General features: G+C 45.7%; 1 pseudogene; it reads right to left on the bottom strand.

The window, feature by feature from the left end:
- Positions 1 to 342: 342 nt before the first annotated feature.
- Positions 343 to 2,392, bottom strand: LOC148973671 (uncharacterized; annotated as a pseudogene).
- Positions 2,393 to 17,277: the final 14,885 nt, after the last annotated feature.

The following is a 17,277-nucleotide window of genomic DNA, read 5'->3' as shown; positions in this document are numbered from 1 at the left end:
CTGAATAAATCATTTCATTTTATAATTACAATCCATGTGAAACATTGTGATACAAGTGCAACACTACAAACATCATTATGCATGTGTTTGGTATTTTAATACATTTAATAATAAAAAAAGTAATCCTGTAGGTAAAAGTGTCAAATTAAGATGATAGATGTTCCGAAGATGAACGAAGGTCTTGCAGGTTTGGAACGACATGGGTTTTTTTTTTTTTTTTTTTGGTGAACTATCACTGTAAGTTGTGGTTGAGTCCTGCTTTATTTTGGTACGAGTGGTTTCTCCAGTTTTGAAAGTGCTGCACAAACAATTACAATTTTATCTATTGTGCAAAGACTGTTATCATTTCTCCGTTTGACCATACTGACTGGCAGGGTGTTCCGCAGAATTCTGAATGACTTCAGTTTTCCTATGGCTCTTTTTTTGTTATAACCTTGTCACTAGTACGACCACCCCAGACTTTTGATAAAAAATGTAATAGCTCCTGTTGGACTAATACCAACAAGGAACTTCGCAGTATTATGTGATTTATAGTGGGAGTATGTGACTGCCCGTGTTTGCAAACTAGTTGGCCTCTCAATGAACACTTCAGTACAGTCTATTATACATCTAACTTGTTGGAAACAAGTAGTCTTGAAGAGGGTGGGGAGATTTCTTCTGATATCTTTCCTGGATGGCCACCGGACAAGGTATTGCAACTCTTTTGCCATTACATCGAGCCATTCATGAAAGATGTTTGAGACAGTTCCACAACTCACTCTGAAGCGAAAAGCGAGGTCTTGATGAGTTCAGCCTAGACGAAGCTTCATCAGGACCACAAGAAACTGCTCGGGAAGGGTAAGTATGGTTGATGCGTTCCATATTGTTGTCAGGTAAGTGAGGAGGGTGAACAACACAGAAGCAGATGGTAGACCAGTGTAAAAATGAATGTGCCATCATTTAAAATAAAATCAGACAGACTGCCAAACATTATGATCCTGTAGTCATTTTTCTTGACATTCCAGTTTCATCTCCAGTGAAGCCATTTTTCTTTTTAATTCAATGTTTTCATTTTGTAGCTGGTCAATGTCTGCCATTGACAGATCTGTACCCACAGCAGTGCATCCTTCTTCAGGGTCAGCATGGGTGACCTCAAAGGAAGGTGAATATATAGACTCAACCACTGATGGTCTCCTCTGTCTCCTCTGGTAACGCTCCAACTTCTGTGAACCATCAATGGTCTTTTTATGAGCGAAAATTGATGGAACATAATCTGGATGGGATGGGTCCACTGAGGGCGCACCTAAAATAAAGACAGAAACAGTTTGTGTTGACAGTATTGCACCTTCTTGAGCATAATACATACATGCTTTGCATAATCAATAACTGTTCTGGTTTAATGTGCATTTCTATGATATTGATTAAAACTTATTTATTAAAAAAAAAAAAAAAAAAAAAACATTAGTAGCTTAAGTACTAATACAATGAAATTAGGTCAAAGTCAAATTGATTTCACAATGCACATTGTTTTAAAGCAGTTTTACAAATAAAATATATCAGTGAAAATGTAGTAAAAGTCAATATTTAGTACTTAATTTAAAGCTTCATTAGAAGAGCTATGCATTATTATATTTGTTATGTCCCCAGGGAACAAGCCAAAGGCGACTGTTGGTTAAATAATGTAGGTTATTTGTATAGAATTGATGGAAAAAAAGATTGTGGCTCTTATGTTTGATAGATACATGTATCAGGTATCAAAACGCTAGTTTAAATCATAGCTAAAGAGTATCAACTATAACATTGAGCTAACATTACAGTGTAAAATTAATGTATACAATGTGTACAATGTGTACAATTACTACGTGTGTAGTAATCAATTTAGTTAATACTTAACTATTGCAAGCTTGTTACTGGACAGCTAGCTATTATCTGTTGATTATGAGTTTGTTACCTGTAACGAAGTGAGTGCTACAGATCCTTGAATTCTTGCCAAGCCTCTCTTCGCACAGCGGTGATCCACGCTCGCCGTCTCCCTTCATTTTTAGGAAACCGAAACATTTTTTATTTTTGATAACCTATTTGTTCCAGAGGTCAGGTTGCATCCCACAGCACAACAACCTGAGCCTAACTTCACTCTACTCATGACCTTAATTTTAACTGCGTTTGTAGTTGGCGCCATATTACCAGAGAATGTGAGGGATATTACTGATAAACAAACACAGAACGGAAGTTAACTTTGGGCCAACGCGTAACCCAGGCAACGCGCGTGCATCCGATGAAACCGTCTATATATTTTTACACTAAGCACCAATACTTCAAAAGAAGTATATTTAAAACTAGATTTCTTAGTGGTTTTGAGGATATTACTATAAATTACAGCAACACCCCCCCCTTTGCCTTTCAGACGAGGTTCATGTTTATAACTGTAATCTTGTGGGGTGGACTCATTTAAAGTAATGTAATCGTTTGTTCCCATTCAGGGAACTTCGAGCTGCGTGTAAACGCCGTGGGAACGCCTCTGTGTGACGAGTCATGAAGCACGTATGAAATCTGTCCAATGGCGAGACGGAACGTCATAGGCGGGGTGACGTATCGACCAGGAAACTATAAAGCATCCCCGAAACACAAGCGCAACAGCTTCTGAGTCTTCACAAGCGCTCTATGTATGAATTTGTCTGTCTGAAAATATTGTATTATATATATATAAGTGAAAATGGCGAGCAAACAACAGCATTTCAGAAAGTGTGTTCATCCCTGCCCTCGCTTCATCACGGGTGGGGATACACACGATCTGTGTGTTGCTTGTTTGGGAGTGCAGCATGCTCAGTCGGCTCTCGAGGGGGCTGGCTGTGAGCATTGCGAGTGTCTGCCCATGAAGACACTCCGCTCCCGCCGGGCACTCTTCGAGGAGAGTGGTTCGGTGCGCGCTCCCCGCGGCTCGGGTCCCGCTGCTGCCGAGGCACAGCGAAGGCTTGCGTCGTGAGGATCGCAGATGGATCTATCAGCGGGGATGGAGACGGGCTCCGCCCTTTCTCTGCCCTTACCTGGTAGATCCAGTGCCTCAGATCTCGCTGCGGGGGTCCGCGTTGCGGTTTCTCCTGCCCGGGCTGAGGCGCCATCGCTTCAATTATCCAGTTCTGAGGAGCTGGATGTTGAAAGTGTGGATGCAGAGTCGATGGACTCAGTGGAGATCGGGGACTCGCCATCCCAGTCTCCCGCGAATGTAGAGCTGATGGAGGTTTTGACTCGGGCTGTAGAAAAACTAAGCATTGAATGGCCAGTTGAGAAACAAGAGTCGAGGGTGAAGAGTAAAATGGATGAGAGATTTTTAGCGTCACACTCACTACCTCCGCGCCGGTGTTTGCCCTTCTTTCCCGATCTACACACCGAGGTGTGTAGATCGTGGAACAAACCAGTGTCAGCTAGAATTTTGACACACCAGACCACGACTTATTCCAATATTGCTGGGTCTAGGAGGCAGGGTTATGGGGCGATGCCGAGGATGGAGGAAGTTTTGGCGAGCCATCTTTCTCCTGAGACGGCATCGTCTTTTAAAACACCGGCGTTGCCCACCAAGCCACTCAGAAATACTTCGGTTTTGGTGGGCAAAGCTTATTCAGCGGCGGGACAGGCAGCATCTTGCTTGCATACGATGGCCATTCTCCAGGCGTATCAAGCAGATCTGCTGAAGGAAATGAGCGAGGGGGAGGTCGTCAGCACTGACGTGATTAAAGAGCTGCGTCAGGCGGCAGATATTTCTCTCCGTGCCACCAAGGAGACGGCCAGATCAGTCGGCCGGTCTAGGGCAGCCCTGGTGGCCACGGAGAGGCATTTGTGGCTAAATTTGTCTAATATGAAGGAGAGAGATAAAGCTTTTCTCCTGGATGCGCCGCTGTCGACCGAAGGTCTTTTTGGTGGTTCTGTGAACGCAGTAATTGAAAGATTCCAAGAAGGAAGAAAGCAGGCAGCGGCGCTCCAGAAATGTCTCCCCCTCCGTACTCATCCTTCTGGGGCTGCTGGGCGAGAGCAGCCCCGCCCGTCGGGTTCCACGCATAGGGCGCAGCAGAAGAAGAGTGTCGCGTCTCGGGCTCCTCCCCAGCAAAACTGGGCCGAGACGCGGCGTTCTCAGGCGAGGTCTTCCCGGGACAGAACCGATCTGAGGACGGTTATTGTCGCCAGGAAGGCCTCGTCGAAGAAGCCCTGACGCCACTGGTGTCAGGCTACTGAGGGTGGTCCCCACCGTGAGACAGAGGTGTTCGCCGCTGAATCCGGCGCCCGCTCTCTCTCGGTGCCCTCAGGGGTCCGTTCTGCCAACCCTGCCTGTAATGGGGGGCGCAGACGGTCCCAGCGAGCGATTTCCCGAGGGACGCTCGTTTGCTTCGAGGAGCGATACAGAACGGTCGTTAAACCCTGCCTGTGCGCGGTCACAGGGCGCTGTTTCTGTTTTAAAAACTACTCCAGAGGCCAGTCTCGAGAGACTGGTACCCTTAGTAGAATTTCTGGTAGAATGGGGAAGTCTTCCAAATATATCTCGTTGGGTCCTGCAGACTATCGAACGTGGGTACGCGATCCAGTTCAGGTCGCGTCCACCTCGTTTTCGGGGGGTTTTGCCCACAGTGGTGACCCCCGAGCAGGCTCTGGTTATGGAACAAGAGGTGAAAGCTCTGTTACTGAAGGGGGCGATAGAACGAGTTCTTCCTCCCGACAGAGAGCTGGGGTATTACAGCCGATACTTCATTGTTCCAAAGAAGGATGGGGGGCTGCGTCCGATTTTAGACCTGCGCCTCTTAAATCGGTCAGTAGGGAAGCTCAAGTTCAAAATGCTAACTCTCAAGCAGATCGTGTCACAGATCAGGTCCGAGGACTGGTTTGTCACGATAGACCTAAAAGACGCGTACTTCCATATCTCCATCCTTCCGCAACATCGGAAGTTCCTGAGGTTCGCTTTTGGGGGCGAAGCGTACCAATATCGGGTCCTTCCATTCGGCCTAGCGTTATCTCCTCGAACCTTCACGAAATGCATGGACTCCTTGGCTCCGCTGCGTCTCCAGGGCATTCGCATTTTAAATTACATCGACGATTGGTTGATTCTGGCTCAATCGGAGCATCAGGCGATTCGGCATCGAGATGCCGTCCTCGCCCACATCAGAAGGTTGGGGTTGAGACTCAACGCCAAGAAGAGTGTGCTTTCGCCAGTTCAGCGGACCACTTTTCTAGGCGTGGTATGGGATTCGACGACGATGCAGGCACGTCTGTCGCCGGCTCGTATAGCCTCGATATCTCAACTGTCAAGCAAGTGAAGCTAGGCCAGTCACTCACTGTAAAGGAATTCCAGAGAATTCTGGGTCTGATGGCAGCAGCATCCAACGTGTTACCGTGCGGCCTGCTGTACATGAGACCACTACAGTGGTGGCTCAGGATCAAGGGGTTCTCCCCGAGGGGAAACCCGCTCCGCAAGATCAAGGTCACGCGACGTGGTCTCCGTGCCCTGGCTATGTGGAAAGAACCTTGGTTCCTGTCCCTGGGACCTGCGCTGGGAGCCCCGTGTCGCCGGGTAACGGTGACGACGGATGCCTCTCTCACGGGTTGGGGAGCGATCATGAGTGGTCGCTCGGCCCGCGGGCTGTGGCAAGACCATCATCTCCGATGGCATATAAATTGTCTAGAGATGATGGCGGTGTTTCAGGCTCTGAAACACTTTCTCCCAGACCTCAGAGATCATCATGTTCTTGTCCGGTCAGACAACACGTCTGTGGTCTCTTACATAAACCACCAGGGGGGTCTGCGCTCACGTCCATTGTACAAGCTGGCGTGCCAGATCCTGTTGTGGTCCCAGGGGAAACTTCGGTCGCTGAGAGCGATTTATATCCCAGAATACTTAAATCGGGGAGCGGACATCCTGTCGAGGCAGGGGCCGAGGCCCGGGGAGTGGAGACTTCACCCCGAGGTGGTGGAGCTCCTTTGGAGGCACTTCGGTCGGGCCGAAGTGGACCTCTTTGCATCCAGGGAGAATTCACACTGCCCGCTGTGGTTTTCCCTGAGTCCTCCAGCTCCATTGGGGCTGGATGCGTTGGTACAGGAGTGGCCGAGGGCACCCCTGTACGCATTTCCCCCGATTGCTCTGCTCCCAGGGGTTCTGGAAAGGATTCGCCAGGAGGGGGTCAGTGTACTTCTGGTGGCCCCCCACTGGCCAACCAGGGTATGGTTTGCGGACCTGATTTCCCTTCTCGAGGGTCCTCCTCTGGAGATTCCGGTCAGGAGGGACCTTCTGTCTCAAGCAGACGGGGGGGATACTCCACCCCCGTCCGGAACTGTGGAGGTTGTGGGCTTGGCCTCTGAGGGGGCCCAGCTCATAGATTCAGGTCTCTCGACTGAGGTCGTGGAGACCATCCTCCAGTCCAGAGCCCCATCCACGAGGAAGTTGTATGCCTTGAGGTGGAAACTGTTCACCTCTTGGTGTGGAGAGCGACAGTTGGATCCAGTTAAAGGGTTAGTTCACCCAAAAATGAAAATTCTGTCAGTATTTACTCACCCTCATGTTGTTCCAACCCCGTAAGACCTTCGTTCATCTTCAGAACACAAATTAAGATATTTAAGATATTAAGATCGCTCCTGCATACAGTCCATAGGCTTCTTGAGGGACTGGCTCTTGCTGTCCTCGAAAAGTCATTAAAGACATCGTTAAAATAGTCCAAGTGACTACAGGGGCTCAATCTTAAGTTTATCAAACGACGAGAACACTTTTGTGCGCAAAAAAACAACAAAAATAACGACTTTATTTCAACTATTCGTTTATTTCTCCCTCTGCGCGAGTTAGGTTACTAGTTAATAGCGTAAGCTTCTGTTATTGTACGTCACACGCATCACACACACATGACCAGCGTCGGCCAATAGTGAGCCTACGTGTGACGTAGCTCTACGCAATCACACTACGTTAACTGACTTACAGGCTCATGGAGAAGGAAGTGAATAGTTGAAATAAAGTCGTTATTTTGTTGTTTTTTTGCGCACAAAAGTGTTCTCGTCGTTTGATAAACTTAAGATTGAGCCCCTGTAGTCACTTGGACTATTTTAACGATGTCTTTAATGACTTTTCGGGGACAGCAAGAGCCAGTACCTCAAGAAGCCTATGGACTGTATGCAGGAGCGATCTTAATATCTTAAATATCTTAATTTGTGTTCCGAAGATGAACGAAGGTCTTACGGGGTTGAAACAACATGAGGGTGAGTAAATACTGACAGAATTTTCATTTTTGGGTGAACTAACCCTTTAACTGCCCGTTGTCGGCAGTGCTGGAATTCCTTCAGGAACGCTTCTCCACAGGGTTATCGTACTCCACACTAAAGGTGTACGTGGCGGCCCTATCCGCTTACCATGTTCCTTTGAGTGGAGCTTCTCTTGGGAGACATACCTTGGTAACCCGTTTCCTTCGTGGTATCCTGAGGCTGAGGCCGGTAGTGCGTACGAGGGTACCGACCTGGTATCTAGCGGTTGTGTTGGAGGGGCTCTGTTTAGCCCCTTTCGAGCCCATTGATGAGGTGCCTGAGAAGTTTGTTACTCTCAAAACCATCTTTCTCCTAGCCATCTCTTCCCTAAAGAGGATTGGAGATATTCAGGCGCTGTCGGTTTCCCCCTCGTGCTTGGAATTTGCTCCCGGTATGGCGAAGGCTTTCATCCTCCCTAGACCGGGGTATGTTCCGAAGGTTCCAACTACGGTTGTCAAACCTATAGTGCTACAGGCCTTCTGTCCTCCTCCGTTTCGGACACCAGACCAGGAGAAACTAAATCTGCTCTGCCCGGTGAGGGCCTTAGCGTATGTCCACAGAGCTGCCCTGTGGAGGAAATCAGAACAATTATTTGTCTGCTTTGGGCCTCCTAATAGAGGTTCTGCGGCGTCTAAGCAGAGAATGAGTAAGTGGGTGGTCGAGGCCATTTCACTTGCTTATGAGTCCTCCGGTCAGCCTTCTCCCTTGGCTGTCCGGGCTCATTCAACCCGGAGTATGGCTGCCTCTAAGGCATTATTATCAGGAGTTCCCTTGTGTGACATCTGTGAGGCGGCAGGATGGTCTTCACCCACACATTTGTGAAGTTTTACCATCTGGACTTCAGCTCCACCCCAGGGGCGCAGATGCTTTCGTCAGAATGTGCTCTCTGATATTCATACAACGGACACCTGCTCGCATGGCGGCGTTGGTATTAGCGTTCCCACGGCGTTTACACGCAGCTCGAAGTTCCCTGAATGGGAACGTCTCTGGTTACGTATGTAACCTTAGTTCCCTGAAGGGATGCCATGCCATACTCCCAGCATGCCCGTGAGCGCTTGCTTCAGTCTTATCAGAAGCTGTTGCGCTTGTGTTTCGGGGATGCTTTATAGTTTCCTGGTCGATACGTCACCCCGCCTATGACGTTCCGTCTCGCCATTGGACAGATTTCATACGTGCTTCATGACTCGTCACGCCGAGGCGTTCCCACGGCGTTTACACGCAGCGTCTCGTTCCCTTCAGGGAACTAAGGTTACATACGTAACCAGAGATGTTTTTAGCCAGGTTTCTGTCAAACACAGCACATCTAGATTATAATCTGAAATCATATCATTAACTATGAGCGATTTTGAGGTAAGGGATCTAATATTCAGCAACCCAAGCTTTATCATTTGCTCATCTGTATTATATCTGTTGTTTTATTTGTTGAATATTAATTCAATTTTTAAATTTTTCTGCTTCCTGACCTGGTGCCAAATTTGTCATGTTTTAGCTCTAAGACCACGAGCCAAATTACTAGAGAGAAGAGTAGCACCAGCCCAGGAGGGATGAATACCATCTCTTTTCAACAGGTCAGGCTTGCCCCAAAAACGATTCCAATTGTCTATAAATTCTACATTATTTTGCGGACACCACTCAGACAGCCAATGATTAAGTGAGGAAAGTGTACTGACTATCTCATCACTTCTGCGAACAGAAAGGGTGCCAGAACAAATTACAGTGCCTGACATCATACTTGCGAGTTCACACACCTCTTTAATATTAATTTTGGTGATCTCCAACTGGCGGAGTTGAACATCATTAGTGCCGACATGAATAATGATCTTAGAGAATTTACGATTAGCACTATCCAGCACTTTTAAATTTGCTGGAGTCAGACAGGTGGTAAGTGAAAGTGTTTATTTACAGGTTGCAGATCCAGACAAAGATATGTTGAGTATGCAAGATGATATGGAACTTGGCTGAAGGATAAACAGAGTCTTTGTTTACAGATACGGATGGAGTCACTGGGAACAGGCTGATGACTGGACTTTCGGACTAAACTGGACTGGATCCCGATGGATGGAGCTCAGGTAGGTAGCGGGTAAGTTGCAGGTAAGTAACGTGATAGTCTGTAGTGTCGTGTAGAGCCGAGACAATGAGTGTGTGAAGAGGAGTTGAATATATAGGGAGGTGAACTGATGAGGTGCAGGTGATTAAAACTCTGATGGATCCAGTAATCGACAGCTGGAACCTCAGAGGGCTCACCTGACCAAGGGAAGAGTGGAGGTTGATAACCCAGGCCAGGACACACTGAAAGGGGGTGAGCCTAGTGGTGGATTGCCGAAGGGAATTCTAGGCATACTGCGCCCAGGGAAGGAACCGGCTCCAGCTGTCCTGGTACAGGTGGCAATAGGTCCTGAGATGTTGTCTGATCTCCTGGATCTCCCACTCAGTCTAGCCGTTTGTCTGAGGGTGGTATACAGAAGATAAGCTGACAGCAACCCCAAGGAGTCTGAAGGCTTGACATACCCTTGAAATGAACTGTGGACCTCTTCCTGACACCATGTCCTCAGGGATGCCGAAGTTTCGAAACATGATTGAAGAGGGCCTCTGCGGCCTCAAACACAGTTGGAGGTCCAAGCAATGGGATTGGCTTGCAAGCCTTCGAAAAGTGATCCACAACGACAAGGACACAAGTGTGGTTACTAGATCTGGGAAGGTCTATCATGAAATCAACTCCAAGGTGGGACCACAATCGTTGAGGGATAGGAAGTGGCATGAGCTTGCCCTCCAGGAGTCTTCTTCTGGGGGTGTTGGTAATGGTACAGACTGAGCATCCCCGAACGTACCTGGAAACATCTTGTGAGATGGACGGCCACCAGTACCGATTACTGAGGAGTAAGAGGGTACGCCTGCTACCTGGATGTCCAGACCCTGGAGTGGTATGAGCAGAGTTCAAAAGGGCGGCATGAAGATGGAGGTCCGAAGATGCACCCCTCTGGACCTCCCGGCGGAGCGGGATGACAAAAGGTTCTCCTGCAAAATCTGCTTGATGTCCCAGATGATGGGGCTGATGATCATGGCTGGAGGGTGGATAGGTTCTGGTAGCGAATCCTAACCCTAAGCATGAAGATGAGAGAGCATCCGCTTTGAAATTCTTGCTTCCAGGTCAGAATGACACGGTAAAATCAAAGCGGGTAAAAAAGAGAGCCTATGACTGGGATTCACCCTTTTCGCTTCTGAGGTATTCCAGGTTGCGATGATCAATTATAACCTCAAACTAGTGATTAGCTTCCTCCAGCCAATGACTCCATTCCTATAACGCAAGCTTGATGGCGAGCAACTCCCGATTCCTAATATCATAGTTCCACTCCGCTGGGGGACAGCTTCTTAGAGTAGAAGGCACATGACTGAAGTTTGGGAGGAGGACCCTGCCGCTGTGTTAGAGCTGCTCCAACTCCTTTTAAGGATGCGTCCACTTCAAACAGTATATCTGGGTCAGGATGGGAGCAGTCAGGAAGGCTTCTTTCAGTTGTTGAAAGGCTAAGATGGCTTCAGGAGATAAGGACAGAGACTTGGGCCAGCCCATTAGAGACGAGGGCAAAGGAGAACTGATGAATGTTCTATAGAAATTGGCGAATCTAAGAAACCATTAAGGATCCTTCACAGTAGAGGGCAGGGGCCAGTTGCGGATGGTTTCCACCTTCCTGTGGTCCATCTGCAGCCCCTGTTGGTTGATGTAGCCCAGAAACTGCATGTCGTGGTGTGAAACTCACATTTCTCCAAAACTAGAGTGATATGGAGCTGATCCTCAGCAAGAGATGAGTAGATGAGAATATCGTCGATATAGACAACCCCAAATTTGCTGATACTCTTGGAAGAGCTCATTCATGTAACCCTGGAAGACAGCTGGGGCATTGGACAGTCCCATGACTCGATATTAAATGACCTGAGGGTGTGACTTCAGTGTGGGGGTGAAGTGACGAATTCGACCTCAACCCAGCGTTCTACCCTGGATGGTTTGGACTCGGATCTGGATGACTTTGGCGTTCACGAACGTAAATTTTTTGTAGGAGTTGAGTGGAAAATGAAGTTCCCCGCCGAGCCAGAGTAGAGGAGGGCTTATGCTGAGACACATACACTGGAGGTTAATAAACAGTTGTTAGGTTAAAGGTTGAAATCTTAGGAGGAAGCTTACCGCAGGGTGTTGAGGTTGAATAGGGCAGGAGTTGATGAGATGTTTATCACCCCAACAGTATAGACAAAGACGCTGTTGAATTTCTACACTGTCGCTCTGAAGACGAGTGGAGTCAATCTGCATGGGCTCGGGTGCAGGAGGGACGACTGATGGAGTCGAGGATAGGATTTAAAGCGATTTCTAAAACAGAGGCTGATAAGCGTTGAGATACTCAAATGGTTTACTGAATGAGGTTTAATTCCCAAGGAATCCTCATATACCACCACCAGCTGACAGATGTTAGGGTTGAGACCATGTCAAAGCTATCTTATTCTACTAGAAGCGGCCAGCGTGCAAAATAGAAGGGCATATGTACTCACTGACGACTTTCCTTGAAGCTGATCATGAACATTGAGATCAGAAACTGTCTAAACAAACACTTCCTTGAAATGAACGAAACTTGAAAGGGATTTAACCACAGGAGAATCTGAGTTCCAGAGAGATTGGGCCCATTGGAGAGCTCTGCCGGACAGCAGAGAGATAAATAACGCCACTCAGGCAGACTCGTTAGAGAATATATGTGCCTGCATTTGGAAATATCGCGATACCTGAAGCAAAAAAAAAAAAAAAAAATGCTACAATCCTCCACCTCTCCATTGAATGTCGCTGGTCGGGCCATGGGACTCGCGGAGGCAGCTGACGAAGCAGCGGATATTTGCGGAAGTGAATTGTGGCGTGCTGAGTGAAGGAGATGGGAACGGTGGGTGGATTAGCCGGTGGAGAAGGAAGTAAGGACTAGCAAACAGTCTGAAGCAGTTCCGCGAATGGATCGCGAGATGGATTCTCCACAGGGTCCGCTGGACTCTACATTTCATTGGTCTGATCTTCTGTAAAGGATGGAAGAGGAGTCAGACAGGTGGTAATAGTGAAATAGTGTTTATTTACAGGTTGCAGATCTATACAGAGATATGGTGAGTAAGCAGATGACATTCAGGATTGAACTTAGCAAGGATTCTTTGTTTACAGATGCGGCTGAAGAGTCACTGGGAACAGGCTGATGACTGGAGGTGATCACTGGATGGACCTCAGGTAAGTAGCGTGATAGTCTATAGTGTCATGTAGAGACAAGACCAGTGAGTGTGTGAATGTTGAATATATAGGGAGGTGAACTGATGAGGTGCAGGTGATGGTGATTAAAACTCAGGGGACTGTGAACGAGTGGGAGGAGTAAGTGAAGCTGGTGGAATCCTGACATAGCTAAAGTAATACTACAATAAACAGAGGTAAGGCTCACCCTATTTAGGTTGGTTCAAGCTGTCCTAATATTTATTCTGTTGTCCGTATATTTATTCCCTTACAGCCTTACAGTCTAAGCTCACTTGAACCAATGCCAAGTGTTAGGTGGAGCTCTTAAATATCAGAGTCTGGGGGACACTCAGCATTATATGCTGATCTGCTTACAAATCGAGCCCTGAGTCCTTTGCAACATCTCCTTAAATACTAGACCAAGATAGAACCCTCTTCAGATTCAGATTCAGATTCATTTTATTGTCATTGACAAAATACAAGTACAAAGCCAACGAAATATAATTAGCATCTGACCAGAAGTGCAAACAATAGTAATAATTTAAAAGAAAACATAAAAAAGCTACAGTTGCAATATATAAATATGAATAAATAAGTACAGTTGCAGGGACCAGCTCAATGCAATGTCTCAGAAATTGGAGGTAGTGTTTTCAGCATCTTGACCGCAGATGGGCAGAAACTGTTCCTAAATCTGCTCGTACGACAGCGAAAGCTCCTATATCGTCTCCCAGATGGAAGAAGAGTAAATAGTCCATGGGTGGGGTGAGAAGCGTCTTTAATAATGCATCTTGCCCTTCGTAGGCATGGCCTAAAGTAAATGTCTTGTATTGAGGGCAATTTAGCACCAATGATGTTTTGGGCTGTTTTGACCACACGTTGGAGGGCTTTCTGGTCTGAAACAGTGCAGTTGCCATACCACACTATGATGCAGTTTGTTAGGATGCTTTGAATTACACATAGATAAAAGTTCTGCAAAATAGGAGGGGACAGATGGGCTTTCTTTAATTTCCTAAGAAAGTAGAGGCGCTGTTGTGCCTTTTTGATGAGACTAGAAGTGTTGATAGTCCAAAAATCCTCAGAAATATGAACACCCAAAAATTTAAAACTGGTCACTCGTTCCACTTGAGACCCATTAATATAAATGGGAGTGTGTGTAGCCTTTCTTAGACCGCCGATAATCAGCTCCTTGGTTTTCTGGGTATTGAGTATAAGATTATTGGATGCACACCACTCTACCAGGTCCTGAACCTCTGTAGGCATCTTCATTATTATCGCTGACCAAGCCTACCACAGTGATATCATCTGCAAACTTAATTATAGAGTTTGAGACATGCACAGGTTGGCAGCTGTAGGTAAAGAGAGAGTAGAGGATTGGGCTCAAAACACAGCCCTGTGGCACACCAGTGTTCAAGGTGAGGATAGAGGAGTGATGGTTGTCGATCCTGACTGTGGTCTGTTAGTGAGGAAGTCCAGGAACCAGTTGCAGAGGGAAGGGCTGATGCTGAGTTCAGTGAGCTTAGAGATCAACTTGGATGGGATCACAGTATTGAAAGCAGAACTAAAATCAATAAATAACATTCTAACATATGTATTGCTTTTATCCAGGTGATTCAAAGAAGTGTGGAGCTGAGGCAATGGCATCTTCAGTTGATCCGTTGGATTTGTAGGCAAACTGAAATGGGTCAAGTGCTGGGGGCAGCCACTTTTTCAGATGGGAGAGAACCAGCCTCTCAAAACACTTAGCGATAATTGGCGTGAGGGCAACAGGACGAAAGTCATTAAGGGCCAGTCCAGCTCCATGTTTTGGTACTGGCACAATAGTGGTTGTTTTGAAACAGGTCGGAACAATGGCCTGGGCCAGAGAGAGGTTAAAGATATTGGTGAAGACATCTGCCAGCTGTTCAGCGCATGCCCTAAGCACTCGGCCTGGAATGCCATCAGGGCCAGACGCTTTATGTGCATTCACCCTGCTCAGGGCAGAGCACACGTCATCGGTGGTAAGTGTGAGCGGCAGATGATCAGGTGGAAGCTCAGCTTCGATAGGAGATTCTGTATTTTCCAAATTGAAGCGAGCATAAAAGACGTTCAGATCGTCAAGGAGAGTAGGCTTGCTGGTTGAATAGTTGCTGTTATATGGTTTATAATCCGTGATAGCATGAATGCCTCTCCACATGCGATGAGGATCTTTGTTGTTAAACTTATCCTCATTCCGGACTTTGTGATTATGTTTAGCTGCTTTGATACCCCTTCTCAGATTGGCTCTGGATAAACTGTAGGCATCCCTGTCGCCAGTTTTAAAGGCAGCATCACATGCTTTTAACAGGAGTTGAACTTCCTTGTTCATCCAGGGTTTCTGATTTGGGAATACTTTAATAATTTTTTGGGTGGATACTTTGTCAACGCACCTGTTGATGTAGTGCAGAACGGAACTTGTGTAGATATTAATGTCTGTATGAGAGACCAAAGTAGCTTGACGAGCAAATATAGTCCAGTCTGTATTCTGAAATTCTTGCTGTAATAAAGAGTCGGCGTCCTCTAGCCACACTTTTACAGTCTTCACAGTAGGTTTCACACGTTTAATAACGGGGGTGTATTTGGGCAGTAAGAGCAGAGATAAATGATCAGATTGTCCCCCCATGGGGCTGGGGGATAGCTTTGTCGGCATCAGAGATGTTTGTATAAACATTATCAAGAGTGTTACTCTTGTAGGGCATGAGACATTTTGATAAAATTTGGGGAGTACTAACCTCAAATTGGCATGGTTAAAATCACCAGCAATAGACCTTATTCAGAGCAGCGCCATGACAGGTATGAAAGTGAGGCTGTGAGGGATAGACTTACCGTGTTTCCAATGGCATCCGCTGTAAAAAGCTGAATAAAGCGGCTAGATTACTTACAATTTTCCACAGCTTACATTGTCGGGAGTTTTTTGTCAACTGACATTTCTTGGAAAGATATTTTTCCAGTGTTTCATGAGCAGAACAATCCGAAAACACATTAAATAAGAGTACAGCCCATTGAAGAGATGCAAGTCTATCCCTCACAGCCTCGCTTTCATTCTCATTAAAAATCATAGATGGCGCTGCCGTGAATAAGGCGTATGATAAAAGTACCATCTGGATGCGCTGTCTGCAGCTTATTAACAGCGGAAATGAGATCTTTCATAGCTAGTTTAGCAGTGGCATCCGGGGGTACATAAACAACAGTGATTATGATAGATGAAAACTCACGGGGCAAGTGGAGACATGAGTTAAGACATGAGTCTTCCAATGGAGTTAACAATGGGATTTTGCATTAATCAAGGCCCCAGATCAGGGTAGTTGACACTTTTTGGGAACAGAAAGTAATTTACATGAAAAACCCTGGGAAAAACCCATCACAGTAAGCAAAGTATCTCTAAACTCTTAAAACCTTTATTACCTTTTGGTTTACTTCTGTGGAGACGAGACCATTGTATCAATCGCATGGAGACATTTCAAAGACCATTTTGCAAAATGTAAACAACACTAGTCCAGAAGCACTTCCTGTTTCAGTTTTTTAACACTACATAAAAGCTGGGATAAGATACAACCAACAGAACATATAAAACTGAATCAAAAAGTTAAACAAACATCTTTAAGAGGTTTTCTTTAAATGTGAAATAAAGAAAACAGTTACAAACTGAAACAGGAAGTGTTTCTGGACCAGTGTTGTTTACATCTTGCAAAATGGTCCATAGTGTTGTATTATGATTGTTCACATTAAACCATATACATTTTTGGGTACATTTCAGGTGATCTCAGCATGTAGAGGGAAGAGATGTGGGATGAGGGGGTAAAGGGAAGGAATGCCGATAAGACAGTAGATGTGATAAGACTGAGGTGTGATCTCAATGTGATTTTGTTCTCAGATGGGGGATGCTAATTTTGAAAGAGAGGGTTCAAATATGAACATCCAGAGATGTCCTGTTCTCTTAGAAAATAGCCCATCTCTAAGCCTATTTCTGACAGTTTCAATGAACGGTTCCGCATAGATGTCACCGCGCATTTCTTTCGTAACAACTTAGTGTCATGATGTTACATCAAGATAACATTCAAGTAAAATAATTTGTCAACACAATAGTGAAACATTCAAATAAAAAGTTATTTGTGTGAAGAATGCATATTGCTGTTTATACTTCATCCTACCCATTAAAAAGGCCTACTTCATTCCTTCTAATGAATAAAACCTGGCACTTTATTTCCACTTTTCAAATATTTTTTTTAATCTAAAATAAATACATCACAAGGCTGTATACAGTGAAAAAAGGGAGTAAGAATAAGTTTGGAAAAAGGCCGGTTCAAACTCGGTTGTGTGAAAAGCTGCATTCACAAATGCGGGAAATGGAATGGGGAAACACGCAAGTTCTCAAGACACTTCTTTTAAAAGTTGAATTTCTTTGTGCTGCATTTTTAGAAAGCCTTGCCATGCGTGAAAAAAAAAAGTTGTGTAAAAAGTTGTGTTCATCTGTGATAATTATCTTGATGGACAAAACGTGCAAATATCATAAAGTTGTTGATCACAGGGCTTGTTTTTAGTGAAAATCCAAAAGCCAGTGGGAAAATCCTATTGGGTTTTTCATCTAGGGTTTTAGTCGAAACTGCCAGTTGTCCCACAAAGTGATGTCATACCTGCACACACTCTATTCAAACAGTAAACAGTAAACACCAGTAAAGCTCCCTTGATCTATTATAAACATAAAATATAAATATAAATATCTCTAGATAGATCAGTGGAGCAAACGCAAACTGTATTCCATGTCCCTTTAGGGG

This window comes from Pimephales promelas, chromosome 14, assembly GCF_988280905.1.
Source record: "Pimephales promelas chromosome 14, fPimPro1.hap1.1, whole genome shotgun sequence".
Taxonomy (NCBI): Eukaryota; Metazoa; Chordata; class Actinopteri; order Cypriniformes; family Leuciscidae; genus Pimephales; species Pimephales promelas.
Note: the sequence above shows the minus strand (reverse complement) of the source record. Positions and strands in the feature narration are given on the sequence as shown.